At 46.1% G+C, this 19,410-nt stretch overlaps 1 long non-coding RNA gene across 2 annotated transcripts; it reads right to left on the minus strand.

The window, feature by feature from the left end:
* Nucleotides 1-4,585: 4,585 nt before the first annotated feature.
* On the minus strand, nt 4,586-17,638 carry LOC131279692 (uncharacterized). 2 transcript variants are annotated; one of them, XR_009187095.2, is made up of 3 exons: nt 17,103-17,638; nt 6,346-6,829; nt 4,586-5,656 (listed from the first exon to the last, which is right to left on the minus strand). It is a non-coding gene; the product is annotated as an uncharacterized lncRNA (long non-coding RNA). The 2 variants fall into 2 exon arrangements; XR_009187096.2 differs by lacking the exon at nt 17,103-17,638 and adding an exon at nt 16,414-16,499.
* Between the last annotated feature and the right edge of the window lie 1,772 nt (nt 17,639-19,410).

Here is a 19,410-nt window from a genome sequence, read left to right on the forward strand (position 1 = left end):
ACCAGTTTACAAACACAATCCGATATCTATTTTTGGAATTCATAAACAATACCAAACTGCTACAGCTACCTGGAGGATGGTGTTTTAGCAAGCCATGGTGGGACACGAAGGAGACATCTCATGTGGTTAGAGAGCCTGAAGAAAGGCAAGGAGAAAAAAAGAAAGAAAGAAGGAAAGAAAGAAAGGAAGGAAGGAAGGAAGGGAGGGAGGGAGGAAGACAAGGAGGAGGAAGAATGTTGCAAGATACAGACATGAGTGGCTGGAGTTATCATGAAGTTAAATGGTAGACTAGGCCCTAAGTGTGGAGGGGTTACCTGCCTCCTCTGTAGGTGACCGTGAGCTTCTGGGTGGTGGGGAATGACAATGGTGTGGATAAAGGAACTGTGGTAGTTTGAGGTTTTTATGGACCCCAGAAAAGATCATGTCCTTGAAGCTAATCCATTCCTATGGGTATGAATCTATTGCAAGTGGGACCTTTCGATTAAATTTCTTCAGTTAAGGGCTTTTGATTAGATCACCTCAATTAGGCATGGCCCAGTGTGGATCTTAATCCTCTTACCAAAGTCCTTTATGAATGGAATGAATACTGAGAGAGAGCCAGAGAGAAGAGGTCATGTGAGCTCAGGGAGGAACCCACTGCAGCTGAGAAAGCCACAGATGGAGCAGCCAGAAGCTGAAAGCAACAGAGCTGGAGGAGAAGGCAGAGCATGGCAGACTGTGACAGAGGAGTCTAGGATCTCCCACTGCCAGTCTTCAGGGAGAGAGCATTTGCCTGATGATACCTTGATTTGGACACTTTTTTCAGCTTGCAACCAATATGCTTCCATTGTAAAAGCCAACCCATTTCTGGTATATTGCTCTTAGCAGCTTTTAGCAAACTAAAACAGGTTCCTTCATAGGGCTGAATTCCAGTCTTTCCTATAGCCCTTCCTAACCCTCAGATGATTCTTTCGGCTTCTACCACCTTCACCTTTAGAGTCTACCCAGCTCCTCATTAAGGTGCCCAGATTTGAACCCAGGATATGTGACTCTAATCAGTGCTCATTTCACCATCAGTGCTACTTCAACACCAGGCAATCCGTTAGGGGCTGGTCTTTGTTAGACTTTTTTTTTTTTTCCTCTTAAAATGAGAAACATGCTCATTGTCAAACAATGTGAAGATTAAAAGAATAGACTCTGGAGAGAAGATCCATTATAGTAAGCCAATAAATCAAATGCTGTTTAAAGTACGTTCTATTTGATCTCTACTGACATCCCATATCAAATTACATTGTGTTGAAAAATTGGTGGAGAATGTTTACACTGGATCAAAAGTCCCGTTCAGAGTTTGATTCCACTTTAAAAAAATAGAAAAATAATTGATCTGGAAGTGTCATTTGTCTTCTCTTTCTGTTTTCTTCCTTTCAGCTTTACAGAGGTGAACTGGGCGTCCTCTCGGTGCCCAGTTCTGTTCCAGGTGGTAAGTAGGCCCTGGGAATAAAGTTCTCAGAAGGGCGGGTGGGGGGGTGGAGGTGGTCAGGCACTGTTCCTTGATCTCAGTATTTGAACTTTTAAATCTAAGAGTTATGATTGTTAAGGAAGACTCTGAAGTCCATTTGTGAATTCTTTGTGGATCTGTGAGGGCTTTCTCACTCTCTCCCTTTCTGTGTCCTTCCCTCTCTCCCCATTCCCTTCCTGGGAGGGGGTTTTTATTTCATATCTCCCAGGACAGTTCAGACTTCATATGTTTTGCCCCACAATCACCACCTTAGAATGTGCTAGAAATGCCAACATTTTGACAACCCAGCAACAGCTTCTGAAATACCTCTGTGTTCCCCATATTATAGCAGTGAATACTTACATAGCACTATTTCCCAGGACGGTTTAGAAGTGGGTATTATTCTCATCCCCAATTTACAAATGAGGAAACTAAGGCCCAGAGAAGTTAAATAACTTGCTTAAGGTCATCTTGGTTAGATTTCTCTTTTTTTTTTTTAAGATTTATTTATTTTTATTTATTTCTCTCCCTTTCTCCGCCTCCTCCCCTCCCCCCAGTTGTCTGGTCTGTGTGTCCATTCGCTGTGTGTTCATCTGTGCCAGCGGCACCTGGAATCTGTATCTTGTTTTATTGTGTCATCTTGCCTCGTCAGCTCTCCGTGTGCGCGGCGCCACTCCTGGGCAGGTTGCGCTTTTTTTTTTCGTGCTGGGCGGCTCTCCTTACGGGCGCACTCCTTGTGCGCGTGGGGCTCCCCTAACGGGGGACACCCCTGCGTGGCAGGGCACTCCTTGCATGCATCAGCCCTGCGCATGGGCCAGCTCCACACGGGTCATGAGACCCTGGTTTGAATCTTGGACCTCCCATGTGGTAGGCGGACGCCCTATCTGTTGGGCCAAATCCGTTTCCCTGGTTACACCTTATGGACCAATATTTAGCCAGAAAATAAGGTCCCCTTTTTTCCTAGTCATTTAAAGGAGCAGTGGGTCAATCAGTTGGACCTGCTCTCTAAACTCTTACCCTTTCTACTTTCTATTTGGTGGTGTTTTTTTTCCCCCAGTGATTCTTGCCTCTGTGGAAAACAGACATTGGGTCAATTAATCTAAGAAACACAAAATATAAGATTCCACAAAACCTATATTCAATGGATTCCAAAGGAACCCAGAAGATCAAATTTCCAGAACAGAGTTTTCCACTCTTCATCATGACATGAAACTCAGAAAGTTGTGAATTTGTAAAAGCTGCAGCTAGAATGATCGCTCAGGCTAGTTCAAGATACTTGGAGAAGGCACTAAGCTCATAATAACTCCTCCTGATAAAAGCCTATGCAGACATTTCCCCCAAATCCACTATGTTTCTTCTTTCAGTTGCTGAAACAAAATTTATAAGGCTGAAACATCTTTGTTTTCTTGAGAATTTCTTCCTTGATCTTATTAAAGTATATTGGAAAGGGGAAGCAGATGCAGTTCGGTGGTTGAGCGTCTGCTTCCCATGTACAAGGTCCTGAGTTTGATCCCTGGTACCTCCTAACAAACAAACAAACAAACAAAGTATATTGGAAAGAAAATGATGGCCATACAATTCTGGAATATCAGGGAAATACAATGAAGACTAATGATACATACATGAAATTCAGCTGGCTGACTGTGAACGGAAAGTCAACGAATGAAGAACAAAATGCGTGGTCGAGGACTTGGCCCAGTGGTTAGGGCATCCGCCTACCACATGGGAGGTCCACAGTTCAAACCCTGGGCCTCCTTGACCAGTGTGGAGCTGGCCCATGCGCAGTGCTGATGTGCGCAAGGAGTGCCCTGCCGCGCAGGGGTGTCCCCGCGTAGGGGAGCCCCACGCACAAGGAGTGCGCCCCATAAGGAGAGCCGCCCAGCGTGAAAGAAAGTGCAGCCTGCCCAGGAATGGCACCGCACACACGGAGAGCTGACACAGCAAGATGACGCAACAAAAAGAAACACAGATTCCCGTGCCGCTGACAACACAGAAGCAGACAAAGAAGACACAACAAATGGACACAGAGAACAGACAACTGGGGTGGGAGAGGAGGGGAAATAAATAAATAAATGAAATATAAAATAAAAATAAAAATAAATGTATGGTCGAACATGAGAATAATAAAGGAGGAGGGAAACGGACTTGGCCCAGTGGTTAGGGCGACTGTCTACCACACGGGAGGTCCGTGGTTCAAACCCCGGGCCTCCTTGACCCGTGTGGAGCTGGCCCATGCGCAGTGCTGATGCGCACAAGGAGTGCTGTGCCACGCAGGGGTGTCCCACGCGTAGGGGAGCCCCACGCGCAAGGAGTGCGCCCGTGAGGAAAGCCACCCAGCGCAAAGAAAAGGCAGCCTGCCCAGGAATGGCGCCGCCCACACTTCCTGTGCCGCTGATGACAACAGAAGTGGACAAAGAAACAAGACGCAGCAAATAGACACAGAACAGACAACCGGGGGAGGGGGGGATTTAAATAAATAAATAAATCTTTAAAAAATAAATAAATAAATGGGAGGAGTTGATCAAGAGATACTTTTTCCTTCAATAAATAAAGGTGTAGGTCTGGGGTTCTTAACCTTTTTTGTTCCATGGACCCCTTTTGCCAGGCAGGTGGAAACCACAGACCCCTTACTAAGTCCATACTATACTGTGTATTATTTAATAAATATACTGTGTATTATTTATCACACCTGCACCAATACATTCCCACAAGAATAATGTTTTTTTGAATTGCAAGCACACAGACCCCTTGTTAAGAACCCCATGTGTAGGTCCTACTGATTCTCTAGAAATTTGTTGGAAGGCTAACCGGGATGTCCTGCAGCTGCAGCTCACAAGCACCTGCATATTACACCTACCTCCTCCTCCTCAAGAGCGCCAACTAGGGAGTGGGTATAGCTCAGTGGTTGAGCACTTGCCTCACACGTATGAGGTCCCAGTTTCAATCCCTGGTACCTCCAAAAAAAAAAAAGTACTACCTGAACTTTTCTACCGGAAAAGAACAGTGGTCTATGGTCATGGAAAGTTTGTGACAGATGGTGGCAGAAAGAGTCACCCCATTTTTTTTAAAGATTTATTTATTTATTTTATTTCTCTCCCCTCCCCCCCCCACCCCAGTTGTCTGTTCTCTGTGTCTATCTGCTGCGTGTTCTTCTTTGCCCGCTTCTGTCGTTGTCAGCGGCATGGGAATCTGTGTTTCTTTTGTTGCGTCATCTTGTTGTGTCAGCTCTCCGTGCGTGCAGCGCCATTCCTGGGCAGGCTGCACTTTCTTTCGGGCTGGGCGGCTCTCCTTACAGGCGCAGTCCTTGCGCGTGGGGCTCCCCTACGCGGGGGACACCGCTGCGTGGCAGGGCACTCCTTGTGCGCATCAGCGTTGCACATGAGCCAGCTGCACACGAATCAAGGAGGCCCGGGGTTTGAACCGCAGACCTCCCATGTGCTGGGCGGACGTCCTAACCACTGGGCCAAGTTCGCTTCCCAAGAGTCACCCTTTTCTCATCTTTTTACCCTCCCTAAAGCTTTCTACTGAGGCTCTAGCTGGGTTTTCTTGTTGGGTTTGGGTAATTTCAGTTCGCATGTGTGCTTTTCTATTATGTCTTTATGGGATGGAGGTGTATTAGACCACAAAAGATACTAAAAAAGCTGTATAATAACAACAACAACAACAAAAATCTGCCACCCCTCAGGGGCAGGGCAGGGGGTTGCCCACGGAGCCGTTAGTCCCGCTCTCTATAATCCCCCTCAGCCTCTCCACGCCCACCCAATTGCACAACCTTCTGAGCAGGGACAACGTGAACTTCTAGTGACGTCCGTTAGTGCCTCTTAACCAGTGTGCCTTAGGGCACTGCGTTGTGCACAGCCTGAAGCCACCCTCTTTGCCACCTGTATTTTGTAATTTGTTTTTCATATATAGGCACAATAAATTTCAAAAATAAATATAAAAAAGAAAGAAAAGAAAAGAAAAAATAGTCCCCACAGTCACCCATCCTTCTCCCACTCTTCAAACTCTCATGGTCTCTTTCCTACCTGGCCTAGTCTGAAAGCTTGTACATGTATGTCTTTCATTTCCTTATGACTAGACATGTTGTTACCATCATACACCTTTGAATGTTCCACAGTGTCTTGCACATAGTAGAAGCTCAACAAATATGTGTGGGTTGGTTTACCAGCTCAGAAAAACCTAGAAGATAAAAGAATAAAAAGGTATCTATGAAAAATTGTAATGATATGGGGAAGTGGTCTTGATATGATATTAAGTGAAAAATTGATATAAAACTGCATGCACATTATGAGATTAACTGTAAAAATATAAATTATTAAAAATTCTGCAAAGAAAAACAACAAAATGCTGGCAGGGTTATCTCACATTGGTGGAGTTAAGAGTGCTTTTTATTTTCTTATTTATCCCTTTCCTTACTGTCCAATTTAGTTGTAATCAGGTTGTGTTAACTTTATAAACAGAAAAAACTTATAAAAATAATCTTAAAGTAAGAACAATCTGAAAGAGCCTGGCTGATGGAAGGGCACCCTAATGCTTTGGGGTCTCCCCTCGGGGTTGAGCTGCATGAGGGGAATTTGGGCTGTGGTGTGATCCCTCCGCATATCTCCAAGTAGGTGGCATCTCTGTTGCAATCTGGTTGGGCATACATGAGGACATATGCTTAAATGGTTACTTATGAATGAGGAAACCAACCATCTCTCCCTTTCATCTAGTTGAACTAACCCATGGACTTTGGAGGACAACTGGTCTCAGAAAATATTAGTGTGTTAGAGTTGCAAAGGGACCTCAGAGAGCCCGAACTCGGATTCCCTTTCCCTATAAAGCAATATCTGATGTCTCCTCTGTTCGGGGCATTGATTTCCATTCACCTAGACCCAGAAGGAGAAGAAGGTGGAAACAGAACTCTCCCTTTCTTCTCTGTGCAGGTCCCAGGTCCAACCTGCAGCCTGGCCCTGTTGTCCTGGGGCCTCCCTTGGCTGGCTGCAGGCGCCCCCAGCTCTGGGCACCTGTAATGGCTCGAGTTGTCCCTGCTGCTGGAGGAATGGCGTCCCGAAGCTGCGTGTGGGTGGCCTTGCGGTGAGTGATTGAGAGCGGAGAACGGGGCAGTGGGGCCTGCTTCCTGAAGGCCAAGTCCTCCAAGGAGGCCAGCTGATCAACTGCTCTCCACTCCCGCTAGGCCCGTGGGACTGGCAGAACGCTCCTGGTAACCAAAATGACTGGCTGCCCACCAGTCATTTGTCTGAATGGCCCAATTGCTTTATGTGTTTAGATCTTGCCTCCGAAGGTAGCATTTTGTGGGTCCTGTGGATGGCTTCAGAGAAATCACAACTTTACGTGCCGAAGTAGGAGTTTCTAACAAAATTTTAAAAAAAAATGCTTCTGATTATTAAAGCAGTAGAGAACATTGTTAAAAATCAGAAAATATAGAAAGAGTAAAGAAAGAAAACACATTGCCCACAACTTTAACTCTTGGTGAGAACATCTATTTACTGTTCATTGACTTTTTAAAAATATCTAATTGCTTTTCTTTCCTATTAGGAGTTCCTTCCAATCCTTTTCCTATGTGCAGGTACATGACACATTGTATATATTTTTAATTCCTGCTTTTTTAAAACCTCAAAGATAAGCATTTCCATATATCACTCAACATTCTTTGAAAACTGAGATTAGAAATAATTGCATAAAATTCCATTGTGCCACCATAATTATACAATTATTCTCCTACTATCAGACATTTAAACTATTTCCAAATTTTACTGCTATAAATGTCATGAGGAATAAAAGAGACAACCAGTCCTCTGTATCTCCTGGTCAAAATATATACCACCACCAATGAAGTATTCTTGTCCAAAAATTCAACCTAAATCTGATCAAGCCTCTAAATCTAACTTCCAATTTATAGAAAATAGGGGTGACAGAAGAACATGCTAATGACACACTACAGGGGCTGCAATCAGCAAAATCAAGATTCTGGGAAACTCTACAGGACAAACAAATCCATTTTATTTTAGCAGATAAATGCTGTGAGAAAAGAGTTGATGGGAGGCTTACGGATGAAAAAATGCTTAAGACACATAGCAACCAATTACAATGTATGAATGATAAAACATACATACAAAAATGTCTATGTTTGAAAGGTTAGAGTTGGGATTTGCTTCAAAATAATTGTGGAGAGGGAAGGGCTAGGGTGTGGGGATATAGGCAGCTCAAGATTGGCCATGAGGGGCCACGAGGGGTGTGAATTTGGTCCTGATGCAACCTGAAACCAAAAACAAACCAACAAGCAAACAAATGGAAAAAACAAAAACAAAAACAAAAACCAACTCAGGGGAACGGATGTGGCTTGGTGGTTGAGCACTGACTTCCCATATGTGAGGTCCCAGGTTCAATTCCCTTTCCTGGTACCACCCCCCCCCAAAAAAAAAAAGATTGGCCATGAGTTGATCATTGCTAGAGCTGGGTCACAGGTAATGGGTACCTGGGGATTCATTTTACCATCTCTTTACTTTTGTGCATGCTTGTCATTTTCCATATTTAAAAGTTAGAAAAAGGAACAGAAAGAAAAGGAACCGCTTGATCAAGTTTCCTTGGAGATGGATGAATGAGAACCTTTCTGCGTTTTGGCAAAGTGCGGCAGGCAAGCTCAGGCCAGCAAGAATGCCAGGGCCAAGGGTAAAAGTATGCGGTAAAAACCAAAGCTCGCCTCTCTTTTAGGCCATGTGAGTTCAGCCCTGCAGGTTCCCAGTGAGCAATGGAATATGCCAACCCTCAGAAACCCCGGGTAGCTTTGAGCATGCCCACCACTGCCCCCCCTACGTGCCTCCACGCCTCCGAGGACTGGTAGAACAGGGCTTTGGGCAGGGGCCCTGCAGGTCATGTGTGAGCAGGGGTGTGACCAGAACACCCTTTAGAGCCCTCAGTGTGGGAATGAGCACCTAAAACTCTTTGGCCATGAAATGGCTTCTTGGAAGTTTTCTTCCAGCTATTGGGCTGGGGCAGTAGCGTGGCATGGAATGGATGGGATGGGTAAGGGTGGGAAGAGAGGCAAGAGAGAACTGTGTCTGGAGAAATCCTAACAATGCCTTAAAACTAACTTCCACCACTGCCACCCTCACCCCAGAGGACAATTATAGCTCTAATGGTCTCCTTCAAAAGACCAGCCCCCAAAGAAGCTGCTGACAGATCAAGGGTGGGGAGCCTACTGCTCCCATCCGTGTAGGTAGGGAATATATGACTCTTCATCATCTCCATACACAGAAATCTAGAGCCTTCCTCCTGCTACCCCAACCTTGGCTATCTCATCTGAAAGCTGTAGACACCCACTCCCCGTTTTCCTGGGAGCTGAACCACATGGGCCCTTCAAGTTCTCTTCAGCTCTAAAATCAAGTGTTCTCTAACCCATGTGTTTCACGCACTGGGTGGATGTGGGACTCATTTCTCCTCTTGAGGAGCATCATGAACAAGGAGCCATTGGACTGAACTCCAGGAGGGCAGAGCTGCTCCTCATTTCACGCCAGGGTTGAGCCTCAGGTGGCTCAGCACAGGGGTAAGGATGTGCTTCATGTATTGATGGACCAGGGTTACAATCCTAGGTCCAGTACTTACTAGCTGGTGACTTCGGGTAAGTCACCGAAGTTTACTAAGCCTCTCTCGGTCTCATCTGTAAAATGGGGATGAGAGGAGCATCCACTTGCTAGGACTTTTGTGAAGAATAAATGAGATGCCACATGTACAACACTAAACTGGGCGCGACCCAAGAGCCGTCAAATGTTGGTTGTTCAGTGTGGGTTTAATTCTTCCCTACCCTATTCTTGTGGTTACCCATCGCTGCCCAGGTGGAATGACCTCGTGCTCCACAGGGGTGGAAGTTGGACAGGGTGTAACCAAATCCTGACTTCAGCCTAAGTACTAGCTAAGCCTTGCTCCTTCCCTGGACCTTGCCTCAGACCCAGATTGGGAAGCTCGAGGTAAACACCAGCATCTCCGATGGACAAGAGTTTAACCCCGTTGTGGAGGAAAGAGCCCTGGACTTGAGCAAAACAGCCCTCATGTTAGCCCAGGCCCTCACACTTGCTCTCTGTGTGTCTTTGGCACCTAACCTCTCTGCGCCTCCGAGTCATCATTTATAAAAGTGGTATTTACAAAGCCTGTCTCACAGAGATACCATGAGGAGGAAATATGATCCTATCTGGGCAAGTGCTTGGTAAACTAAGGAACACTGGGTGTTTTATTTTAAAGAGTGAGTAGGGCATGGAGTCATTCAAGCAGGAAGTGTGCATTGTCCCTCAGGAGGGAGTGACGTCTCCCCATTTTCTACTGGGAGCTGGAGAGTGAGGCTTTCATGGGAAAATACTCTGGTGTTCCATTTTAATTCCTTCATCGTTTCTTTTACTATCTATTGTTGTGTTGTTTTCTCAGTGGTTGCCATGGGGATTACAATTAACATCTTAATCTGTAACAATGTAGTTTGGATTAATACCAACTTAATTTCAATAATATAAAAAAAGTGGCTCCTATTATTGCTCTGTTCCTCCACCTCTTTTATGCTGATATCATCAAAAATTATATCTTTATGCTTTTAGTGCTCAACATAGATTTATAATTATTGCTTTATGCAGTTGCCTTTTATTTCAGATAGAAAAAATAAATTTAAAAAATACATTTCTGCTGTTTCGTTTTTTGTTTTTTTTTATCCATGTAGCTACCTTTACTGGTGGTCTTTATTCCTTCATGTGGATTTGAGTTACTATCTAGTATTCTTTCATTTCAGCCTGAAGAATTCCCTTTAGGATTTCTTATAGGTCAGGTCTGCTAGCAGCAAACTCTCTCAGTTTTTATCTGGGAACTTTTTTAAAAAATAGATTTATTTTTTATTTCTCTCTCCTTCCCTGCCCACCCCAATTGTCTGTTCTCTGTGTCTATTTGCTGCATCTTCTTTGTCCACTTCTGTTGTTGTCAGCGGCACGGGAATCTGTGTTTCTTTTTGCTGTGTCATCTTGTGTCAGCTCTCCATGTGTGTGGCCCCATTCCTGGATAGGCTGCACTTTCTTTCGCGCTGGGTGGCTCTCCTTACGGGGCGCACTCCTTGTGTGGGGGGCTCCCCTACGCGGGGACACCCCTGCGTGGCAGGGCACTCCTTGCGCGCATCAGCACTGCACATGGACCAGCTCCACACAGGTCAAGGAGGCCCAGGGTTTGAACCGCAGGTCTCCCAAGTGGTAGGCGGACGCCCTAACCACTGGGCCAAGTCTGCTTCCCATAACAGAGGCTTCTTGCATGAATGAAGCGTTTGTGACAGCCCAGTGGGCTTTGAAGGTCCCCGTGGCTTTAGTATCCTCCTCCTTCTCCCTTTCTGGCACAGGAAAGGCCTGGCCTAATACACACTTCTGTTCTCTCATCCCTGCGGCTCACCATAAACCCAGCAGGAAAGTAGGAAGGAACTCTCTTGGGCAGTGTACTCACTGCAGGGGCCTCTGGGGAAACCTTTTTTTTTACTACCCCTCCCTTTGGCTTCCTTTTACCTGGATCCTTTGTGATCCATGGGTTCTCTCCCTGCCCACCCTTCAGGCACATCCCAGGCCCCAGGTTAATTAGTTAATTATTGGCCCAGGTGATATCTGGGCACTGATCACTCCAGCTGCTAACAGGCTTTGGCATCATTCTTATTTTGCCTAATCTTGCCCTTCTTAGACAGAGAGCCTGGAATTTTGCTCCCCACACATGCAGCCAGATCTCCAGTGGAGACTGTCCAGGCCAGGGCTAGGGTTGCGTTAGCAGGACTTGGCCAGGACGACTGAGTGTGATATCTGCAGGTTTAGCATGTGTGACAGTTTGCTAACTGGTTGGACCCCAGAAAAGCATGCCCTTGGAGCTAGTCACTCCTGTGGGTGGAAACCATTTGCAGGTGGGACATTTTGATTAGATGACCTCAGTAGGGCATGGCCCAGGGTGGGTCGTAATCTGCTTACTGGAGTGCTGTATAAATGGGTTGAATACAGAGAGGGACACAGAGAGAAACACACAGGGGCTGAAAGAGGAAGCCATGAGAGCAAGAAGCTAAAATCAGTGAAACTCAGAAGAGAAAGCCACAAGAGCAGACACAGCTGGAGGAAGCCGGAAGCTGAAAGCAAGGAGACTTGGAGAAGGAAGAGAGAGAGCAGAGGCCACCACTGTGCCTTGCCATGTGACAGGGGTCTAGGACTTACTAACTGTGGAGAGAGAGGCGGAAGGCTGGGACTTGAGAGCTGGAAGACAGTGCTCCCATTGCCTGCAATGTCTGAGAGTCTTCAAACAGCCAACAGCCATCAGTATTGGGGTGCTCTGTGGGTGCTCAATCCATGCTGGGTTTTCTGAAACAAGCTCTACATCCACATACTGAAAGCCCTGTCTGACTGACTGCTTTTCTAAAGATAAGTGTCAGGCTTGAAGATAATTTGATCCATGACCTGTGTTATGTTGAGAATATTTTTGTACAGCTGCAACAACCACCACCCTGGGGAAAAGAATTTACTTTCCAGAATTACTGCATTATGCTATTTAAAATGTCCAGTTTTCAACAAAAAATTGCAAGGCACACTAAGAAACAAGAAAATATGACTCATACATAGGGAAAATATCAATCATTAGAAACTATCACTGAAGAAACCAAGACATTGGACTTACAAGGCAAATATTTTAAATCAGTTATTTTAAATATGTTCTAAGACTAAAGGAACCATGTCTAATCAACTGAAAAGTGTGAGAACAATGTGGCACCAAATAGAGGATATCAATAAAGAGAGAGAAATTATAAAAAGGAACCAAATGAAAATTTTGGAGTTGAAAAGTATAAAAACTAAAATGAGAATTTCATGAGTGGGGCTGAACAGCATATTTGAATGGGAAGAAGGAAGAATCAGTGAACCAGAAAATAGTTCAATTGAGATAATCCAGTCTGAGGAACAGGAAGAATGAAGAAGATGGAAAAAATTGAACAGAACCTTGGAGACCTGCAGGACTTCATCAAGTGTACCGATATACACATAATGGGAGTCTAAGAAGGAGCAGAGAAACATAAAGGGGCAGAAAGAATATTTGAAGAAAGAACATCTTCAAATCCCCAAATTTTATGAAAAACATTAATCTACACATCCATGAAGTTTGACAAATTCTGAGTAGGATAAACTCCAAAAAGATCCACACCTTGGCACATCAAAATCAAATTCTCAGAAGACAAAGATACTCTTGAAAGCAGCAAGAGAGAAGTGGCTCAGCAAGTACACGGAATCCACAGAAAGATCAACACATAATTTCTCATCAGAAACCACGAAGATCAGAAGACAGTAAGAAGACATATTCATAGTGCTGAAAGAAAAATGATTAACCAAGAATTCTATATCCAGCAAAATTATCTTTCAAAAAATGAACAGCGGAGCAGATGTAGCTCAGTGGCTGAACACCTGCTTTACGTGTACAAGGTTCTGAGTTCAATCCCCAATACCTTCTAAAAAAAAAAAAAGGAAGAACACATACCTCACCAAAGAAGAGCTATAGGTAGTAAATAACCACAGAAAGATGCTCAGCTTCATATGCCATCAGGGAATTGCAAATTAAAACAATAATGAGATACCACTATATACCTATTAGAGTGATTAAAATTCAAAGCACTGACACACCAAATGCTCTGGAATGTGGAGCAACAGGAACTCTCATGCATTGCTTATGGAAATGCAAAATGGTCCAGCCGTTTTGGAAGACAGTTTGGCAGGTTTTTACAAAGCTAAATATAGGCTCACCATACATTCCAGCAATCATGCTCCTAGATGGTTACCCAAAGAGTTGAAAATCTGTTTTTACACAAAAAAACCACACATAGAAGTTTACAGCAGCTTTATTCAAGATGTCCTTCAATAGGTGAATGGGGAAAAAGACCACCTGTGGTACATCCATACAAGGGAGTATTAATCAGCAATGAAAAGAAATGAGCTACCAAGCCATACAAAATCATGGAAGAACTTTAGATACAAATTGCTACATGAAAGAAGTTGCTCTAAAAAGGCTATCTACTGTATGATTTCAACTCTGACATCCTAGAAAAAGAAAAACTATAAAGAGAGTAAAAAGATCAGTGGTTACCAAGGATTAAGAGGGGAGGGAAAAGGGATGAATAGATTGAGCACAGGCATTTTTAGGAATGTGAAACTATTCTATATGATACTGTAAAAGCAGATATATGACATTACATATGCCAAAACCCATAGTTCATAATAATATATTAATATGTATTCATTTATAATAATAGATATTAGTATTAATATCAGTTCATTCAGTTGTAACAAATACACCACCCTAATGTAAAATGTTAATAATAACAATCATTTGCTGGGGCTGGGATATGAGAACTCTCTGTACTTTCTGCTCAATTTCTCTGTAAACCTAAAACTGCTCTAAAACTAAAATTTATTTTTAACATGAAGGATAAATTAAGATATTCCCAGGCGGCGGACTTGGCCCAGGGGTTAGGGCGTCCGCCTACCACATGGGAGGTCCGCGGTTCAAACCCCGGGCCTCCTTGACCCGTGTGGAGCTGGCCCATGCGCAGTGCTGATGCGCGCAAGGAGTGCCCTGCCACGCAGGGGTGTCCCCCACATAGGGGAGCCCCATGTACAAGGAGTGCGCCCCGTAAGGAGAGTCGCCCTGCAGGAAAGGGCAGCCTGCCCAGGAATGGTGCCGCACACACGGAGAGCGGACACAACAAAAGGAAACACAGATTCCCGTGCCGCTGACAGCAACAAAAGCGGACAAAGATGAGACGCAGCAAATAGACACAGAGAAGAGACAACCAGGGTGGGCAGGGAAGGGGAGAGAAATTAATTAATTAATTAATTTAAAAAACCCAAGAATTTAAAAAGTACCTGAGTGCTATAAATTTTTTTAAAAAATAAAGAAGCCTCTGTTAATTACCTGCTAGCGTGTGCTATTGTGGCAGGAACATGGCCTTTGCAAAGAGCCAGGCCTGGGTTCAAATCCAGACTCTTCTACGTGTCAGCTGCTATGAACTGGGTCAAGTTATTCCATTTCCTAAGCCTTAGTTTCTACATCTGAGAGAGGATACTAGCACCTACCTCACAAGGCTGTTGCAGAACAGAATAAGATTGCTCTTTATAAAGTGTCTCACATATACTTGATGTGGGCTATGGGGGGAGGCTGTTGTCCCTTCATACATAACCTGTCTGTGTCCTGACTTGCAGGTGTGGGACAGTAAGAGGTTGCACCTGCCCTTGGCGACCATGGCAACGACTCCAGTCTCGAGAAACAGTTTAGTCAAACTCTATAAACTTGAAATATTCAGGGAAAATGCAAACCAAATGTGCTAAAAGCTTAGCTAGAATGGATGAAGTCCACGCTAAAAGCTTACCTAGGATGTGGAAGATATATGCTAATTCAAGCCTATGGCGCACTGAAACGAAGAAACTTTTGGCCCTTCCTCTTTATAAAAGGAACTCAAAGATCTTGTTCCAGGCTTGGGTTTGCAACAGAAAGCTCCCGAGTCTGGCCGGCCATCAATAAATCATTTTTTCCTTCTCAAAATCATTCCTGAGTCCTGGCCTTTCTATATGCAAGTAATGGAACCTCTCTCTTCTTCTACAACCTCCCGGGTCATTAGTAAATGAAAGCTGTAAGTCTAGTCGGCGGCATTGGCTAATGGGGAGGGCCAGAGAGTGCCCTGCTGCTTGGAGCCTCCCGACGGCTTCCTGCTGCCTTAATCCTCCAAGGCCCGTGTGGCCCCGCGGCTCTCGTGAAGTCCCTGCTGTAAACTTGCACAGCTCCTGCGTCTTCCTGCTTCTCTTCCCACTTGACGGTCATACTCTTATTTGTGTGGTTTAACGGCTGTCACCCCACAGACTGTTTTGCTCGCCATGTTATTCTCACTGTCTCACCATAAACGGGGAAACGAATGCACGGAGATGGGGCTTCTGCCCTCTCAGGCCTCGCTCGGGGTACACTGTCCCAGCAGAGCGGCCGGGGCAGGCGTGCAGGACCTCAGGGTAGGGGCGGGGCCTGTGGGCTGGGGCAGTCAGGGAAGGCTTCTTGGAGGAGGGCAAGAAAGAGATTGGACAATAAGTGTGAGCAGCTCGGGAGTCCAAACTGGGGTTCTCACCCAGACCTCCAGGAATTCACCCGACATCCCTGACCCTCTTCCGACCACCCCAAATCCATACCCCCTCCTGTCTCACAGAAACCCAGTCCATGCGCTGAGTCAGTGTGGCCTCCAGATTGGGCTGAGGGATCGACTGGCGGGCTTTCCTTTGGATGCAGAGCAGGGACGGGTCACAGCAGCCCAAACCACCTGCAGGCCCCAGGAGCGCGCCTCTCTGTGGCCTGGCCGCTTTGCCCTGGGACTCTCCAGGCTGGCACGGTCCCCCTTGCTCCCTCAGCAGTCCCGGCAGCCAGCCGGCAGAGCCTGGTCATTCCCCCTGCCCGGAAACAGAAGAGGGGGCAGAAGTGCTGCTCGGGCACAGAGGAGCCTTTGCCAGGGTGGGGGGATACGTATGGGGGTGGGGGTCTGGCCAGGAATTGGTGCTGGGGGGCTGTCCTGGGCCTTGAATTGCCTGGCCGCTGCCCACCCCCTCAGGACCTTAGTGCTCTCCTCTCGGGGTCAGCAGGCGCCCCCCAGGCCCCATCCCGACCCTAGGTCCCCACCAACCCCCTCCCGGCCGCCGCCCACAGTCTGCCCGGGGTTAACCTCAGGCCTCTTCCCGGCTGACTCTGATCCACTTTCCTGCCTCTGGCTGGGTAGTGGTTTGGGGTTTGGCTGGGCCCCTCTGACTGCAGAAGAGGCCAGAGTTCCCGACCCTGCCCGCTAGAGAGCATTCTCCTGCTCCCCAGAGCCCCTTTCCCCTCCAGTCTCCTCCCTGCCCCCTCCCTCCCCGAGAAATCCCGGGGCTCTAAGCTACCTGGTCCTCAGGCGGCACCCAGCTCAGCCAGCTGCTGCTGACAGCAGCCCGGGACCTAGCAGCCTCCTGGCTCTCCCAAGCCCGCCCAGAGAGGAGATACGCGCGACCTGGGCACCACGGGACCACCTGGCACGGGCAGCACCAGACCACGCTTCATTTGGCGCCAGCCCTTCGGAGTCTGTTAGGGGTTTGCAATAATTAACAAGCTGTAGCTTCAGTTTCCCCTGGTAAGCAATGGGGAAAAGGCAAACCCTCTCCCCCCTGTCTGAGGGCTCGCACTTTCCCACAGGTGAAGCAAAGAAACTCTTAGAGACAGGAGTAAAGGGAGATAGAGATCCTCACCATCTACATATCAGAGGGAGATGGAGATCTTTACTACCTCCACCTGCATATCAGAGAGAGACAGAGATGGAAACCTGCACTGTTTACGTCTCCTTTAATCCCTACAGATGAAAATAGACATCTGCTCCTGCAGCATTCCAAGGAGCCATAAAGTCCTTCAACCCCCTCCCCCTACCTCACTCGGACCCTCTACCCCCTCCCCCCACTAACTCTCATTTCCCTGCCTAAAGAAGTTCTGTTTTAATTCAAGCCCCTCCCCCCCCACCCCCCCGCTTCCAGGAGTGGGCTGAAGTCTGTTCTTCAGACCCCCTCCGGTGGGAGAGCCTCTCAATAAATTCTTTGCTTACGGTCAATCAGTCTCCATGTTCCAGTAAACGCCAGTTTTTCTCCAACAGAGTCCAAAGGTGCTTTGGGATTCGTCACTTCACTTAAACCTCAGACCAGGTTTAACTGGCTTGCACCCTTAAACCACTTGTACAGATGAGGAGAATCCTGAGGCTCAGAGAGGATGAATACTTGCCCGAGATCACACAGCTAGGCTGTTTAAGCCAAGGACCTAAATTCTCTTGTTCTAAATCCAAAGTAAACATTGCTTGGTAGGTATGACACCTCCCAGGCAGGGCGCCCCACCCCCTGCGCCCTGAGGCACTTGAAGCCCTGGGAAAGGCCTTTCTGGATCTTCCTGGGGTTTCTGAGAGCGAAGTAGCATTTTGTTTGGTCTGATTTGGGCTAATCCTTGTGTCCAGGCCTAGAAATATACTTTCCATCCTCCGCCTAGTGACCAGGTAATCTTCTAACCTTCATCAGAAGCCAGGCCCCACCTTCATCAGAAGCCAGGGATTTTTCTCTGCTGAAATCTCTCTCCTTCTTGGCTGCTAAACTATAGTTATTCGAGATTCATTCCATTGGCTACTGCCAGTAAGGTCCCTAGAAAAGGCCACCCATTAAATCTGGTCAGTATTTGTATGACTGTGTGCCTTTGTTCATGCGTTAATCATTACCCTTTTGGCGCACGTTTATTGAGTACCCACTGTGTGTCAGATAAGCCTAGGGATAAGCACTGGGATTCAAGGTTGGATATGGCTCAGCTTCTGCCACAGTTTATGGCCTGGTGGAAAAGACAGACAAATAAACACGCTCACAGTCTGCGGGAGCATGGAGGAGGGAGGAGCTAAAGAAACCTGAGTCAGGCTGGGAAAGTTTCTCAGAGGAGGTGACTTTTGAGTTAGGTCTTAAAAATGAAACAAGCTTATTCAAAAATCTTTTGACAGACAGGGAAGAGCTAGCTCAAGAGAAATGATGAAGGTCAGGGTAGGGGGGTAAGGACACAGAAAGGGGTGAACTCAGTTTCTGGCCAAGTTTGCTAGTCCTAGCCCTACAGCTTTGGCCTCCTAAGTCCAGGACCCCAGCCTTTGCACTGCACCATCCAATACAAGTTCTGCAATGACACAAATGTTTTATTTCTGTACTGTCCAGTATGGTAGCCACTAGCCACATGCAGTTACTGAACACTTGAAATATAGCTAGTGTGGCTGAGGAACTGAATATTCAGTTCCATACTGAACAGTGCAGCTCTAGATGCTTCTCGCTCCTGATAACTTTTAAAACTTATTATATACATATAAATATGTAATTTTTTTTTAGGAGGTGCTGGGGATTGAACCCGGGATCTCCTGTATGGGAAGCAGCACTCAAACACTCAATCACTTGAGTTACACCCACTCCCCTGATCACTTTTTTTTTTTTTTGCAGCTCCTAAGTTTGTGTCATCAAGACACTACAATGCAGATTTCTCTCTCAAAGAAGGGTCTTTCACAGAGAGAGACATCATCCGTGAGTTGCTCATTTGTCATTTTCATAGGCAGCTGGATTCTTCCCTTGGATTTCTCAAACTCCTGGTTCCCCCATGTGTAGATAAGATAAAAAGCCACAAATGGTGGCATGACGCGAAGGATGGATGCTAAAGTGCAGCGCTGCATGCGCGGGATGCCCTTGCCGAAGTAGTGCAGGAAGGTGTGCTGCTCAAAGGGTGACAAGCTGTAGGTGATCACACACCACATATGCGTCAGGTTCCCAAATCCACCACCCATCATCGTGGCGGCAGCTTGCCCCCACGGTCGGGAGATCTACCGCCCTGATTGCTTTTGAATCACTTCAGAAATATTCTGAGCCTCCATTCTGCACTGTGAACGCATATTTTAAACTTTGTTTGCTAATTATATAAACCCTTCTTTTGCATTGTTTCTGGAAAGTTAAAAAATCGAAACCTGCTTATTTCTTTGCCTTAGTAGACGTTTTTATGGATGGCATATTACACTAGACTTGATTTGGAACCGGTGCTTAGTATAGGTAGGTCTGTAAAACCAATCATAAACTCCTGTATTTGATAAGTAGTTAGGTTTGTGCCTTTAGAGTTTGGGTCCCCCGTGTCCCTACTGCTGGTGGTGAGCCGTGGAGGTCCAGCACTGATGGCTGCCATCCCCCAAGGGGGCTTTACCCAGGTTTAAACTTAGTTGTTTCTGTTTATTAACTTTTAAAATTAATGACTATAGACATTGGCTAAACTGTGTATTACAAGGAAATAAAAATTGTATATTACAAGGCTTCACTGTTTGAATGTCGCCCCAGAAGCTGTGTTTTCTTGGAGTTTCAGGA

Source organism: Dasypus novemcinctus, chromosome 9 (assembly GCF_030445035.2).
Source record: "Dasypus novemcinctus isolate mDasNov1 chromosome 9, mDasNov1.1.hap2, whole genome shotgun sequence".
Taxonomy (NCBI): Eukaryota; Metazoa; Chordata; class Mammalia; order Cingulata; family Dasypodidae; genus Dasypus; species Dasypus novemcinctus.